Genomic DNA, 14,579 nt, shown 5'->3' on the forward strand with positions numbered 1-14,579 from the left:
TAGGTACACTGAGTGTTTGCTAGTATAATGGCTTAGTTATAATGAGTTGGAGTGTGCAATGCAGGTAGAGGTGCTGCAAAAGTCTTTGCACTAGTGGGACTATAGCAAAGTCCAATAGCCACGTTTAGGATGCCACTAGGTACACTGAGTGTTTGCTAGTATAATGGCTTAGTTATAATGAGTTGGAGTGTGCAATGCAGGTAGAGGTGCTGCAAATGTCTTTGCACTAGTGTGACTATACAAAAGTCCAATAGCCACGTTTAGGATGCCACTAGGTACACTGAGTGTTTGCTATTATAATGGCTAAGTTATAATGAGTTGGAGTGTGCAATGCAGGCAGACGTGCTGCAAATATCTTTCCACTAGTGTGACTAGACAAAAGTCCAATAGCCACGTTTAGGATGCCACTAGGTACACTGAGTGTTTGCTAGTATAATGGCTTAGTTATAATGAGTTGGAGTGTGCAGAGGACAGGAGGGTACAGTGCCAGGATTGTGGGGCTCTGGGTAGAGGAAAGGAAGCCTGCCTTTCTATTCCCTCCTAATGGGGAAATGCAGCGACGAAATCCTTGACCTTAGCTACACAGACGCTGTCGCTGTTTTCAGGACCTGTCACCTATGGCTCTGACCCTGCCGGTACGAGCCCTTAAAAGGACTGATGGAAAGTGCTATCCCTATGCTGTCCAGCGCTGTGTATGGAGCGCACACAGCTGTATCAGCGATAGGACTCAGGACGGAGCTGCGCCAGTGATGTCTGACACCAAGGACGCAGAAGAGATAATGGCGTCCTGGAGGAAAATGTCCGGTTTTATAATGCAGGGACATGTGACATGGACATCCTATCACACATGCCGTTGCTTCTCTGGCTAAAAGTCCACTTAGCTGTGTGTGTGTCTGGGATTGGCTGACATGCTGGCCCGCCCCACAAGACGCGCGCGCTTAGGGAAGGAAGACAAGGGAAAAAAAAAAATGGCGATCGCCATTATACAAACAGCAGTGATCTGAAGGCGCTGTTCACGCACACTATACACTGAAATGTCATAATAGTGTGAGTCACAGAGTGACTTACACTATTACAGCGGAAAGCCAGCTAGGAATTAGCTGTTTTTTTGCTGCTAGAACCGTTCTCGAACGTTTCTAGAACTATCGAGCTTTTGCAAAAAGCTCGAGTTCTAGTTCGATCTAGAACAGGCCCCAAAATCACTCGAGCCTAGAACTGGAGAACCTCGAACCGCGAACCGCGCTCAACTCTAGTCATTTGGCTTCTAGAGGTTGATGAAGATAAACAACAAGAAGCTGAAGATGATGCAATGTGCCGATGATGTCCATGGAACTATAACTAAGTTGATATTAGCATGATTGTGAAGGGAGATTAAATATATTGCACTTTTTTGCCATTGCCAAGTTTTTCTCAGGTGAGTTAGCCCCATAGCTAATATCCAAAACAAATAATGTTGTCATCATATTTGCACTTAGCTTATCATCAACATTGCTTTACTTAGATTCCTTATTAGCCCTCCCCCTTAAACCCCTCTGTAGGAAAGAACTTGAATTGTCCTTCAACATTCACTTTCAGCCCTGTCACTTTTGACATTTAACTCAAAACGAAACGTCCCACTTTGTACAGTTCTTGATCTTAATGAAGTCTGACCACCAACGTTATTTATGCCAATGCTCCCTTTGCTTAAGATCACCACTTCTGTTGTACTAATAGCACTTTATTATTGGTATCACTTGGCTGAAAAATGATATTTTTCTATAATAAAAGGGTTTCTTACTGTTACAGCAGTCAAAATATAGAATCTCCTACTGCAAGAGGTAGTAATGATGCTGATCCTGTGTGTAGCCAGTTTAAAAAGTTGACAGTAACACGCGTACCTGTGTCCGTTGCACTGCCTCAGAACGCTGGGCATAGGGTCAGTGTGCATGATAAGAAGTCCCCGGCACTTCCGGTCTTGCGCACTACACCAGTTTGAAGCCAAGACGTGTACACCTGGCTTCATAGTTCACATGAATGGAAGTCTGGTGATCTTGTACACTTAGCTGAAATCCAGCGTCGGGTGCAGTGGCAGCAGAGCGGTGAGAGTGACCATGCCTTTGACTCTGCACATTCATTAAAAATCTCTTTATCTATGCTACTAAATGCTGGGATGGTTAGGCAGGGGTTAGTAATATGCACCCAGAATTGCTCGTGGTCCTGGGTGCACTTGGGACCTGACAGGTTCCTTTGAAATGTAGTTATTTAATATCTCCACATGGTTTAACACAAATGAAATGGTAAAGGTACACTGGTAGTCCATTTAAGTTTTTTTTACCAGTGTACCTTTATCTTTTCATATGTGGTAAATCCTGTGGCGATATTAAATTACTTTTAAGCCCTATATTGAAAAGAACCACACCTATGTTAGTGCGGTAGCATTATATTGTTACATTTTAAAAAAGGACTGGTTGAGTTCCTCAGCAAAAATGGCATTGTGGGTTATAGATAATTTAGTGACAAAGAATATACGAGTACTTGGTGGAGAAAGGTTGGACTTGATGAACCTAAACGCCGCTTTACACGCTGTGACATCGCTCAAGCAATCTCGTTGGGCTCACGGAATTTGTGATGCACATCCGATCGCTTTAGCGATGTCTTTGCGTGTGACACCTATGAGCAATTTTGAATCGTCGTAAAAACGATCAAAATATCTCATCGGTGACATGCCCCCCTATTCTCGAATATCGCTGCTGCTCGGTGTACGAAGTAGTTCGTCGCTCCTGTGGCAGCACACATCGCTATGTGTGACACCGCAGGAATGAGGAACCTCACCTTACCTGCGGCCGCCGGCAATGAGGAAGGAAGGAGGTGGGCGGGATGTTACGTCCCGCTCATCTCTGCCCCTCCGCTTCTATTGGGCGGCGGTTCGGTGACGCTGCTGTTATGTCGCTTAGAAAGGAGGCGGTTCACTGGTCACAGCGACGTCGCAGAGCAGGTATGTGCGTGTTACGCTGCTGTAGTGAGAATGTTCGCTACGGCAGCGATCACACGATATCGCATGTACGATGGGGGCGGGTGCATTCGCGCTCGACATCGCTAGCAATTGCTAGCGATGTCATAGCGTGTAAAGCGGCCTTTAGTCTTTTTTCAACCTATGTAAATTACGGGATCTACTGTATTAGATTGGTCCCAAATTGTTTGAAATCAACCCATATCATCGAAAACAAACTTTAATTGGATAGTGGCTATATAACACTTAACCCAACACATAGTTACATAATATCCTCGATCATTGTACTTTTACTTACTGCAATTCCAGAACCTATGATGTGATTGTTTGCAGAAATGTAGATTTTATAATAATAAGGTTTTCTTTGTATATACTCAATACATCAGGTAAAAAGAAAAGACTTGCTCTTATCAATTTCATAAAGCAAAAACACAAAAAAAACACAATATAAGCATTTCACTTCTCCGGCTCAGTTACTTGATGTTCTAGCAGTACTCCAGCTATAAATAACACAGGTACTTTTTTACAGATTTTACATTTAGGCCCAGGAGTTTTAGGTAACACCTTCTAGAAAATACTGTGTATTATTCCCTTAATCCCCAAGTACTTTTCAGAGCTCAGGGATGGCTCTGAAGGGGACTTGCCATGCTGGTCCAGTCTACTGCGTCCCACACTTATTTTCTTTTAAATCAGCTTTCAGCTAAGTTGTTTTACCATGTCTTTAGATTGTCACTTTAGAATACGGAAATTAACTACTACAAGTAGCTCGTCTCCTGAGGAACAGGATTGTCTATAATAATGGAACAGAAAAGTGTGAACAGAAAAGCAATTGTTTTGCAATGTACTTGTAGAAAAAGCCATCTGGTCCTGGAGATGTGCAAGATTTCTTTCGTGCCTCGCTGTTAGTTACCTGGGAACAGTTTTAAAAGGTAGTTAAATCTATATTAAAGATCTATGTTTGAAAAATATTATTTTCTTCCCAACGACAGATTTTAGACAGCAAGCGTTAATGAACAATACATTACTCTTAAGAAATATGCACATTGTAAAACAATGGGTAGGTCTAATGGAAAATAGATAACTACCACTTAAACAATGCATTCCGCCATCAGAATGACAGATACACATACATGTAAAAACTGTATCATGCTGAAATAATTACCAGCAACAATGTATCCATGCTGAGTTTGCGTTGTTTTATAAAAGGAGTCAATAGTTGACAAATTTAATTGGAAGGTGCACAATGTAGTAATGTTTTCCGGGCTCATCCAACAAACAAGGAGAACAGTACCAGTGTTAAAAGAATTTAAGTGGAAATAAAATATGGAATTCATTACATGACATCAATTTTACAGGGATATTATCAGCAAGGGGAAATATAGGAATTCAGAGAAATGATTTTGGAGACCTTCTTAGATATTTACAATTATCAAACATATCTATTGGCAACCATCATGGAGTAGGGAAAGGAGAAGACCTTTAAAATATTTGGTGTCCCATTTGATAGAATGCTCAAAGCGTATCATAGTATGGATTGTGGGGAAAAAAAGCTTTCCTCCATTCTTGGCATCTACATACAAATATCACTTACATCACATGCATATATGCACATAGATTAAATGCAAAATACTTAATGGGGTTAGCCATCTTTGGGAACTATATTTTTTAACTTAACAACTTCACAATCTTTGAAGTCAAAGTTTTTCACCCTATCTTTGATGTGGGCTCCCATCTTTCCCTGCACATGACAGCTGAATTAATCAGCCATCACATGCTTCTAGGTGGATTGGAGAACTGCATACAGTTATTAACCGGTTAAATCCACCTGGCAATCTCTGACAGCGGGATTTAACACATGCCGACAGGGGGGCTCATCATTGCCCACTCTCATTGGTGCGTCCGTGATGTGATCACAGGCTACTAATGTGTTATAATTAGTGATGAGTGAGTGTATTCGTTACTATTCGCTATTCACAGAATAGTACGGTACTCGGGCTATTCGATATATAGCGAGTAATGGTGTATTTTCCTCGCTATATTCGAATGTCCCGCCTAGCCATTTTAGCATCTGATTTGCAGCCAATAAACATGCTGGGCGCTTTAACCAATCATAGTAATGCCGTAGCCATCTTGGTTGTGGCGTTACTGTGATTGGCTGGCCGCCAGCGTCATAGGGTCTATAAAAGACCTTCTACCACTATTTGGCACATACTGCATCTGCAGCCTGCTTTGTATCAGCATAGGGATAGAACGAGCAGCTGATAGGGAGACTGTAGGCCTCTTAATAACACAAAAAGCCCTTTTCAGGGCTGCCTGCAGCATAGGTCAGTGTAGTGTTCAGAGGGACAGATTTCCAAGTAGGAAAAGTGTTTTGTCACTACGTCCATTGTACCATGCAGAAACCAGAATACAATAGCTGTTTTAAGATATGATAGCACTGAACAAAGTCACAGCAGGGAGGGAGAGATTGTGGATTAGATAGGGAATCGGGACCTGTTTCCACAATATTTAGGGGTTCACAGCCTGACTTTTGTAGTCTGTCCATATCAGCCACATTCATACGTTGATAGTGGCCTTTGCAAATACTAAGCAGAACTCTATAGGACTATAATTTTGTGCTGCCTTATACACTTAAAGCACCGTTCCTGTCTCCACAATATTTAGGGTTTCACAGCCTGACTTATGCCATCCGTCCACGTCAGCCACATTCATACGATGCTATTGGCTTTTGCAAATAGTTACAACGCAGGACTCTAATATCTACTCCTGCCTGATACAGTAAAGCACCATTCCTGTCTCCACAATATTTAGGGTTTCACAGCCTGACTTATGCCATCCGTCCACGTCAGCCACATTCATACGATGCTATTGGCTTTTGCAAATAGTTACAACGCAGGACTCTAATATCTACTCCTGCCTGATACAGTAAAGCACCATTCCTGTTTCCACAATAGTTGGGGTTTCACAGCCTGACTTTTGCCATCTGTCCATATCAGCCACATTCATACATTGCTAGTGGCTTTTGCAAATACAAAGAAGGACTCTAGCAATCAGTGCTCCTTGATACAGTCAGTGTGTGTTTTCAGCTGGGCCAGAGGTGGCCCAGTAACATACGTTTGGGAGGGACTGTTCTTACTTATACATTTGTGTGGTCCTTCCTTCACTGAAACTCATATAGTGAAATACATATTCCATAGCAATTTACAGGGTGCCCATTGTAGCATTGTGCTTTACCCTCCTCCTCCTCCTGCATGTCATTCTGCAGCATTCAATTCAAGTTTTCAGTTGTGCATCAACAGTAATTGTAAATTGCAATCGAATATGTTGCCCCTATCTCAGTCACAATGTGGGACAACCCATGACAAAAAACTCCAATGACAAATATTAGTTTGGTATGACTACTGTCCTGGTTTGTCCAGTGCACAATGTGCATTGTTTACAAAAATTAGCCCTATGGCCTGAGCCATAGTTGATGCAGAAAAGAAACGGCTTTATATGGGAAGTTGTGGGTGTTAACTGCAGTAGTAAAAATGAAAATTTTGGGGAAATTTAGTTTGGCTTGCTCTAATGTGGAGGGATTAGAAACCGTGGAGCAATGCAGTCCTTGTTGAATTTAGTCAGAGTAAGTATGTCTGCATTTTCTGTGGAGAGGCATGTGCACCTATCAGTAATGATTGCCCCAGCAGAACTGAAAACACGGTCTGACATCACACTAGCAGCCAGGTAGGTCAGCACCTCCAACGCGAATAAAGAGAGGTCGGACCTAGTGTTCAACTTGGACACCCAATAATTAAAGAGAATTGAAGTGTTAGAAAGGAAGCAGGTATGGTCACTTAAGTACCTCTTGACCATGTTGTGCAACTTCTCCCTCCTTGGCATTGTTACAGGCACAGATAGCCCTTGCTGATGTCCTGGTTTATTGAAAATGGTCCAGTTTGCACACATTTTCCCCCCACCTCTGTTGGACCTGGTGTTCTTGTCCCTCCCCTTTAATCCTTGGTGTTGAAAAGAGTCGGTAACACTGCAATCAGTGTTGTCTGAGGGGGATGTTTTCAGCAACTGATCTGCAACAAACAACCTACTTGAAGGCTTCCATTGTGCAATCCTTTGGTGACTCCGAAAGGAGAGAAGGAAATTTCTCATTGTACAGTGGGTTCAGAAAGGTGGCCAACTGTTACATCTCGTGGCTCTCCTGGGGCAATGACTGAGGCAGTCTCCCATTCCTTGCCTGCCACGAGCGCTCCTGCTCAGCAGCGCCAAAGGTCTGCCAGACTGCGCAGTGTGCAGGAGATACCTTCTCAGAGAGGCAGCAGAAGGGTGACACCTAGTGGTTCTCCTGTTACAAGGAGTGAAGCGGTCTCCCATTCCTGGCCTGCCGCAGACTCTCCTGCTCAGCGGCCCTGAAGGTCTGCAAGGCTGCGCAATGTGCAGAGGTTTACTGCACAGGGAAGCAGTGAGATTCCCGTTATCTCTCCACATTGTGAGACCGAGGATCCCGCCTCTATTTCCCAGAGGCAGGAGGGTGAGCATGTGCAATGCGTGGTGGGTCCTGATTCGCTCACTGACGTCACACGGCTTGATGACAAGGCTGGTGACGTGGTGAATCCTGACTGGCCAGGCTGGGACGTCGTGGACCCTGATTGGGTCAAGTCCGTCATCTCCGCCTCGCGCCCGCCCTCGGGTGGAGCTGCACCTCCTTAAAAGCTCCCCCTGCCATCATGGCGGTGCGCGACCGTCCTTCTATGTTTGGATGTCTGGCAGCGTGCTGCCACGCCACTGCTCAGGCATTACTGTCTCTTGTGGGCTTGGCCCTTGCTGCTCCGGCAGTACCTCGTTTGCAGGCCGTGTTCCTGCCTTGCTGCTCCGGCAGTACCCCCGTCAACAGGCCGTGTTCCTGTCCCAGGTGAGCTCCTCAAGTCTCCATTGGACTCACCTGGTTATTGAAAGCACACGTGCGTGGGCACCTCTGTGCTACCCTCGTGCCATATTCTCGTGACTTCCACTGGCACACGTGCGTGGGCACCTCTGTGCTTCCCCGTGCAACAGGTACACCGAGCCGTGAGATCTGTGCCATACAACCCTCACGGGTTAGGGCAGATCGGTGTACATAGATCGTCTGTGACATTCCAGGCGATCGCTAGCAGCAACCCGCTCACTCTTCACCCACCATAGCGGCGGTCCCTTACACCGCACAGTGGACCTTGACCGGCGGAAGCAGTCCATTTCCCATCTTGGCACGCTTCCCCGGGTCCCCCTCGTAACATTACGGTCGCGCCAAAGGCCTGGCTATGGCTGAAGAGCAGCAGCAGTTGCTGCGTTATGTGCAGCAGTTGGAGTCACGATTGGCAGCAGTGGAGCAGTCTTCCTCCGATAAGACTACTCTGACAACAGTCGCCACCCAGGCGGCTACCCAGGCTGTGCTATTGGGCGGAAGGTCTCCTCGCCTTGCGCTTCCAGAGCGCTTTAGCGGCAACAGCTCTGAGTGCCGTGGTTTTATAAACCAGGTTACCACCTACTTAGAGCTGTCCGCGACTCTTTACGCTACAGAGAAGGCGAAGGTAGCCTTCGTCCAGTCCCTGCTCACAGGGAGAGCGCTGAAGTGGTCCACGCCGTTGTGGGAGCGCGGAGATCGTGTGGTGAATAACTTAGCAGCTTATCTTGGGGCCATGAGAATGGTGTTCCTCGGGCCTCAAGTCACCCACGATTCCGCGCTGCGCCTCCTACGACTTCGGCAAGGGTCTGCTTCAGTCGGGGACTTTGCTGTACACTTTAGGACACTGGCCGCAGAGCTGGACTGGCCGAATAAGGTCCTTGTCCCTGTGTTTTGGGAGGGCCTGGCAGGGTTTGTCAAAGACGCACTGGCCACACGTGAGGTGCCTGCCACTTTAGAGTCCTTGATTCAGGTTGCCTCTCGCATAGACATCCGCCAGGCGGAGCGAAGGCTCGAGGTCTCTTCAGCACCCACGTCTTCTCGGCCTAAAAAGCGTCTGACTCCCGTCTTCCATCAGACAGGTCCCCAAGCCAGTCCTGTAGGCGACTCCGTGGAGTCAATGGAGGTGTCCAAGGTGGTCTCCTCTGCCCCAGGTTCTCGGTCTTGTGTCATCTGCTTCTCCTGTGGGCAGAGGGGACACATAGCTACCCGATGTCCCAAACCGTCGGGAAAAGACAGCGTCTAGTTTCTATCAGAGGGGGGACTCTAGACGCTACTTCTCCCTCTAGGTTGACTATCAGCGCCCAGTTGCAGTTTGGCACTACTCTCTTCTCTGCCCTGGCTTGCTTGGACTCAGGCGCTGAAGGCAATTTCATCTCGACCTCCCTGGCAACCCGATACTCAGTTCCCCTGGTTCTGTTGCCCAAGCCACTCAGGGTCCGGGTAGTCGACGGGTCCATACTACTCGATCCTATCACCCAGATCACCATCCCTCTCAGGATGGATGTACCACCGGGACACCATGAGCAGTGTCCTTCCTGGTGCTTCCAGGGGGGACGGATGAGATCCTACTGGGCCTTCCCTGGTTGAGACAACATGCTCCTATACTCAACTGGGCAACAGGGGAGATCTCATCCTGGGCAGGATCCTGTAGAGAGCACCTCGTGACTACCGAACCACCCGCTACCATTAGGTCGGTTGGGTCCTCAGGGAATACTGAGGGGCCGGGTTTACCGACACCTTATGAGGCCTACAGGGATGTCTTTTCCAAAAGGGCCGCAGATACTCTTCCTCCCCACCGGCCATATGATTGCCGAATAGACCTGAAGCCAGGCTCCGAGCCCCCTAGGGGCAGAGTGTATCCACTCTCTGCTCCAGAGACGGAGGCTATGTCCAAATATATTCAGGACAGCCTGGTGAAGGGGTTCATTCGCAAGTCTATTTCACCGGCTGGTGCAGGGTTCTTTTTTGTGCAGAAGAAGGAAGGGGATCTGCGCCCCTGTATCGATTACAGGGGATTAAATGCAATCACAATCAAGAACAAATACCCTTTGCCCCTCATTACTGAGCTATTTGATCGATTCCGCGGGGCAAAGGTCTTCACAAAGCTGGATCTACGCGGGGCGTATAATCTAGTGCGAGTCCGAAAGGGCGATGAGTGGAAGACCACCTTTAACACCAGGGACGGTCACTACGAGTATCTAGTAATGCCCTTCGGACTCTGCAATGCCCCCGCCGTATTTCAAGACTTTGTGAATGACATTTTCCGGGATTTGTATCTTTCCGTTGTTGCATACCTGGATGACATTCTTATCTTCTCCCCCGATCTTACCACCCATCGGAGGGATGTCATCCGAGTACTTAAGAGGCTCCGCACCCATTCGTTATATGCTAAGCTGGAAAAGTGCGTTTTTGAACAGGAATCCTTGCCGTTCCTGGGGTACATAGTGTCCAGTCAGGGGTTAGCAATGGATCCGGGGAAATTGGAGACAGTGATGAACTGGCCTGAGCCCCGCTCGCTGAAGGCGATCCAGCGATTCTTGGGGTTTATCAATTATTATCGCCAGTTCATTCCCAACTTCTCGACGGTGGTAGCACCCATCATTGCCCTTACCCACAAGGGCGCTAATCCCAAAGCATGGACACGGGAAACGGTAGAGGCATTTCACACTCTCAAAACTCACTTCTCCAGAGCTCCCATCCTTCATCGTCCAGACATCTCCAAACTCTTCCTACTGGAGGTAGACGCCTCTTCAGTCGGTGCAGGTGCAGTCCTGTACCAGAAAAACGAACGAGGAAGGAAACATCCGTGTTTCTTTTTCTCCAAGACCTTTTCTCCGGCCGAGAGGAACTACTCCATAGGGGATAGGGAGTTACTGGCGATGAAACTAGCATTCCAGGTATGGCGGCATCTCCTGGAGGGTGCGAAGCATCCATTTGAGGTTTTTTCTGACCACAAAAACCTCACATACCTCCAGACAGCACAACGCCTGAACCCAAGGCAGGCCCGTTGGTCTTTATTCTTCTCCCGGTTCCGCTTTATTATCCGCCACCTGGCCGGTGAGAAGAACGTACGGGCCGATGCCTTGTCACGTTGTATGGTTGTGTTGGAGGAGGACGAGGAGGAGCCTCGTCTTATACTACCCCCGGACAGCTTGAGGATGGTCACTCCCACTTCTTTGGACCAGGTGCCACCTGGCAAAACCCTCGTTCCCCCTGAACTACGGAACGAGGTGCTATCGTGGGCCCATGCCTCCAAGGTCGGGGGTCACTTCGGGGTCAAAAGGACCAGAGACCTGGTGACCAGGCATTATTGGTGGCCGAGACTACCCCAGGACATACAGGAATATGTGGGAGCCTGTATGTCGTGTGCTCGGAATAAGCCGTCCCGGCAGAGACCGGCAGGTCTTCTTCACCCACTGCCAGTGCCGGATCGTCCCTGGGAAGTGGTGGGGATGGACTTCCTGGGAGATCTGCCCAAGTCAGCAGGGCACAGGGTCGTATGGGTCATCACGGACCACTTCTCTAAAATGGTCCACTTGGTGCCTCTTCCACGACTCCCGACGTCACGTGCTCTCGCCACCTTGTTCATTCGGCATGTATTTAGGTTGCATGGCATGCCTGACAAGGTGGTGAGCGACCGGGGTCCCCAGTTCGCGTCTCGCTTCTGGAGAGAGCTCTGTAAGCTCCTGCAGATAGAGCTGAACATCTCCTCCGCATACCATCCCGAGACCAATGGACTAGTGGAGAGGACTAATCAGACCTTGGTAACTTACCTCCGCCATTTTATATCCGCGCACCACGACAACTGGGCTAACCTCCTTCCTTGGGCCGAATTTGCCATTAACAATTCGGTCCATGAATCCTCTGGCCAGACTCCGTTCCTACTCAATAACGGACAACATCCCAGAATCCCGGTTCCGATGCCCATTACGTCACCCGATACTAGAGTGGAGGATTGGGCGACCAAGGCCCGGGAGATCTGGGATGACACCCAAGAGGCTCTTAAAAGGGCTAAAGACCGGATGGTGACAACGGCTGATGTTCGCTGCCGCCCTGCACCATCCTTCGCCCCTGGTGACCTAGTATGGCTGTCCTCTAAGAATGTTAACCTACGGGTACAGGCAGCCAAATTCGCCCCTAGGTATCTGGGTCAGTTTAAAGTACTACAGCAGGTAAACCCAGTGGCATATCGACTCCAGCTCCCTCCACGCTGGGCTATAGCCAACACCTTTCACGTGTCCCTCCTGAAACCCGTACGACTTAATAAATTCTCGGGGTCCCTGCCGGCTCAAATCGACTCCCCGTCCGACGACCCTGAGGTGGCAAAACTTGTGGAGACAAAAGTCATACAGGGCAAGAGGTACTACCTCGTGGAGTGGGCCGGCCGTGGTCCGGAGCATAGATCCTGGGAGTTGGAGGATCATATCCGCGCCCCGGATTTGATAGCGGCCTTCGAGCACGGACAGGGGGGGGGCCTAGACGGGGGGGTAATGTTACATCTCGTGGCTCTCCTGGAGCAAGGACTGAGGCAGTCTCCCATTCCTTTCCTGCCACGAGCGCTCCTGCTCAGCAGCGCTGAAGGTCTGCCAGACTGCGCAGTGTGCAGGAGATACCTTCTCAGAGAGGCAGCAGAAGGGTGACACCTAGTGGTTCTCCTGTTAGAAGGAGTGAAGCGGTCTCCCATTCCTGGCCTGCCGCAGACTCTCCTGCTCAGCGGCCCCGAAGGTCTGCAAGGCTGCGCAATGTGCAGAGGTTTACTGCACAGGGAAGCAGTGAGATTCCCGTTATCTCTCCACATTGTGAGACCGAGGATCCCGCCTCTATTTCCCAGAGGCAGGAGGGTGAGCATGTGCAATGCGTGGTGGGTCCTGATTCGCTCACTGACGTCACACGGCTTGATGACAAGGCTGGTGACGTGGTGAATCCTGACTGGCCAGGCTGGGACGTCGTGGACCCTGATTGGGTCAAGTCCGTCATCTCCGCCTCGCGCCCGCCCTCGGGTGGAGCTGCACCTCCTTAAAAGCTCCCCCTGCCATCATGGCGGCGCGCGACCGTCCGTCTATGTTTGGATGTCTGGCAGCGTGCTGCCACGCCACTGCTCAGGCATTACTGTCTCTTGTGGGCTTGGCCCTTGCTGCTCCGGCAGTACCTCGTTTGCAGGCCGTGTTCCTGCCTTGCTGCTCCGGCAGTACCCCCGTCAACAGGCCGTGTTCCTGTCCCAGGTGAGCTCCTCAAGTCTCCATTGGACTCACCTGGTTATTGAAAGCACACGTGCGTGGGCACCTCTGTGCTACCCTCGTGTCATATTCTCGTGACTTCCACTGGCACACGTGCGTGGGCACCTCTGTGCTTCCCCGTGCAACAGGTACACCGAGCCGTGAGATCTGTGCCATACAACCCTCACGGGTTAGGGCAGATCGGTGTACATAGATCGTCTGTGACATTCCAGGCGATCGCTAGCAGCAACCCGCTCACTCTTCACCCACCATAGCGGCGGTCCCTTACACCGCACAGTGGACCTTGACCGGCGGAAGCAGTCCATTTCCCATCTTGGCACGCTTCCCCGGGTCCCCCTCGTAACAGCCAACCAGTATAGGTTGTTGGATAAAATGTGAATCACACAAGGATCTTGCCACAGACACTTACAGTTAGGTCCAGAAATATTTGGACAGTGACACAATTTTCGCGAGTTGGGCTCTGCATGCCACCACATTGGATTTGAAATGAAACCTCTACAACAGAATTCAAGTGCAGATTGTAACGTTTAATTTGAAGGTTTGAACAAAAATATCTGATAGAAATTGTAGGAATTGTACACATTTCTTTACAAACACTCCACATTTTAGGAGGTCAAAAGTAATTAGACAAATAAATCAAACCCAAACAAAATATTTTTATTTTCAATATTTTGTTGCGAATCCTTTGGAGGCAATCACTGCCTTAAGTCTGGAACCCATGGACATCACCAAACGCTGGGTTTCCTCCTTCTTAATGCTTTGCCAGGCCTTTACAGCCGCAGCCTTCAGGTCTTGCTCGTTTGTGGGTCTTTCCATCTTAAGTCTGGATTTGAGCAAGTGAAATACATGCTCCATTGGGTTAAGATCTGGTGATTGACTTGGCCATTGCAGAATGTTCCACTTTTTTGCACTCATGAACTCCTGGGTAGCTTTGGCTGTATGCTTGGGGTCATTGTCCATCTGTACTATGAAGCGCCGTCCGATCAACTTTGCGGCATTTGGCTGAATCTGGGCTGAAAGTATATCCCGGTACACTTCAGAATTCATCCGGCTACTCTTGTCTGCTGTTATGTCATCAATAAACACAAGTGACCCAGTGCCATTGAAAGCCATGCATGCCCATGCCATCACGTTGCCTCCACCATGTTTTACAGAGGATGTGGTGTGCCTTGGATCATGTGCCGTTCCCTTTCCTCTCCAAACTTTTTTCTTCCCATCATTCTGGTACAGGTTGATCTTTGTCTCATCTGTCCATAGAATACTTTTCCAGAACTGAGCTAGCTTCATGAGGTGTTTTTCAGCAAATTTAACTCTGGCCTGTCTATTTTTGGAATTGATGAATGGTTTGCATCTAGATGTGAACCCTTTGTATTTACTTTCATGGAGTCTTCTCTTTACAGTTGACTTAGAGACAGATACA

The sequence above is a fragment of the Anomaloglossus baeobatrachus genome, chromosome 3 (assembly GCF_048569485.1).
Source record: "Anomaloglossus baeobatrachus isolate aAnoBae1 chromosome 3, aAnoBae1.hap1, whole genome shotgun sequence".
Taxonomy (NCBI): domain Eukaryota; kingdom Metazoa; phylum Chordata; class Amphibia; order Anura; family Aromobatidae; genus Anomaloglossus; species Anomaloglossus baeobatrachus.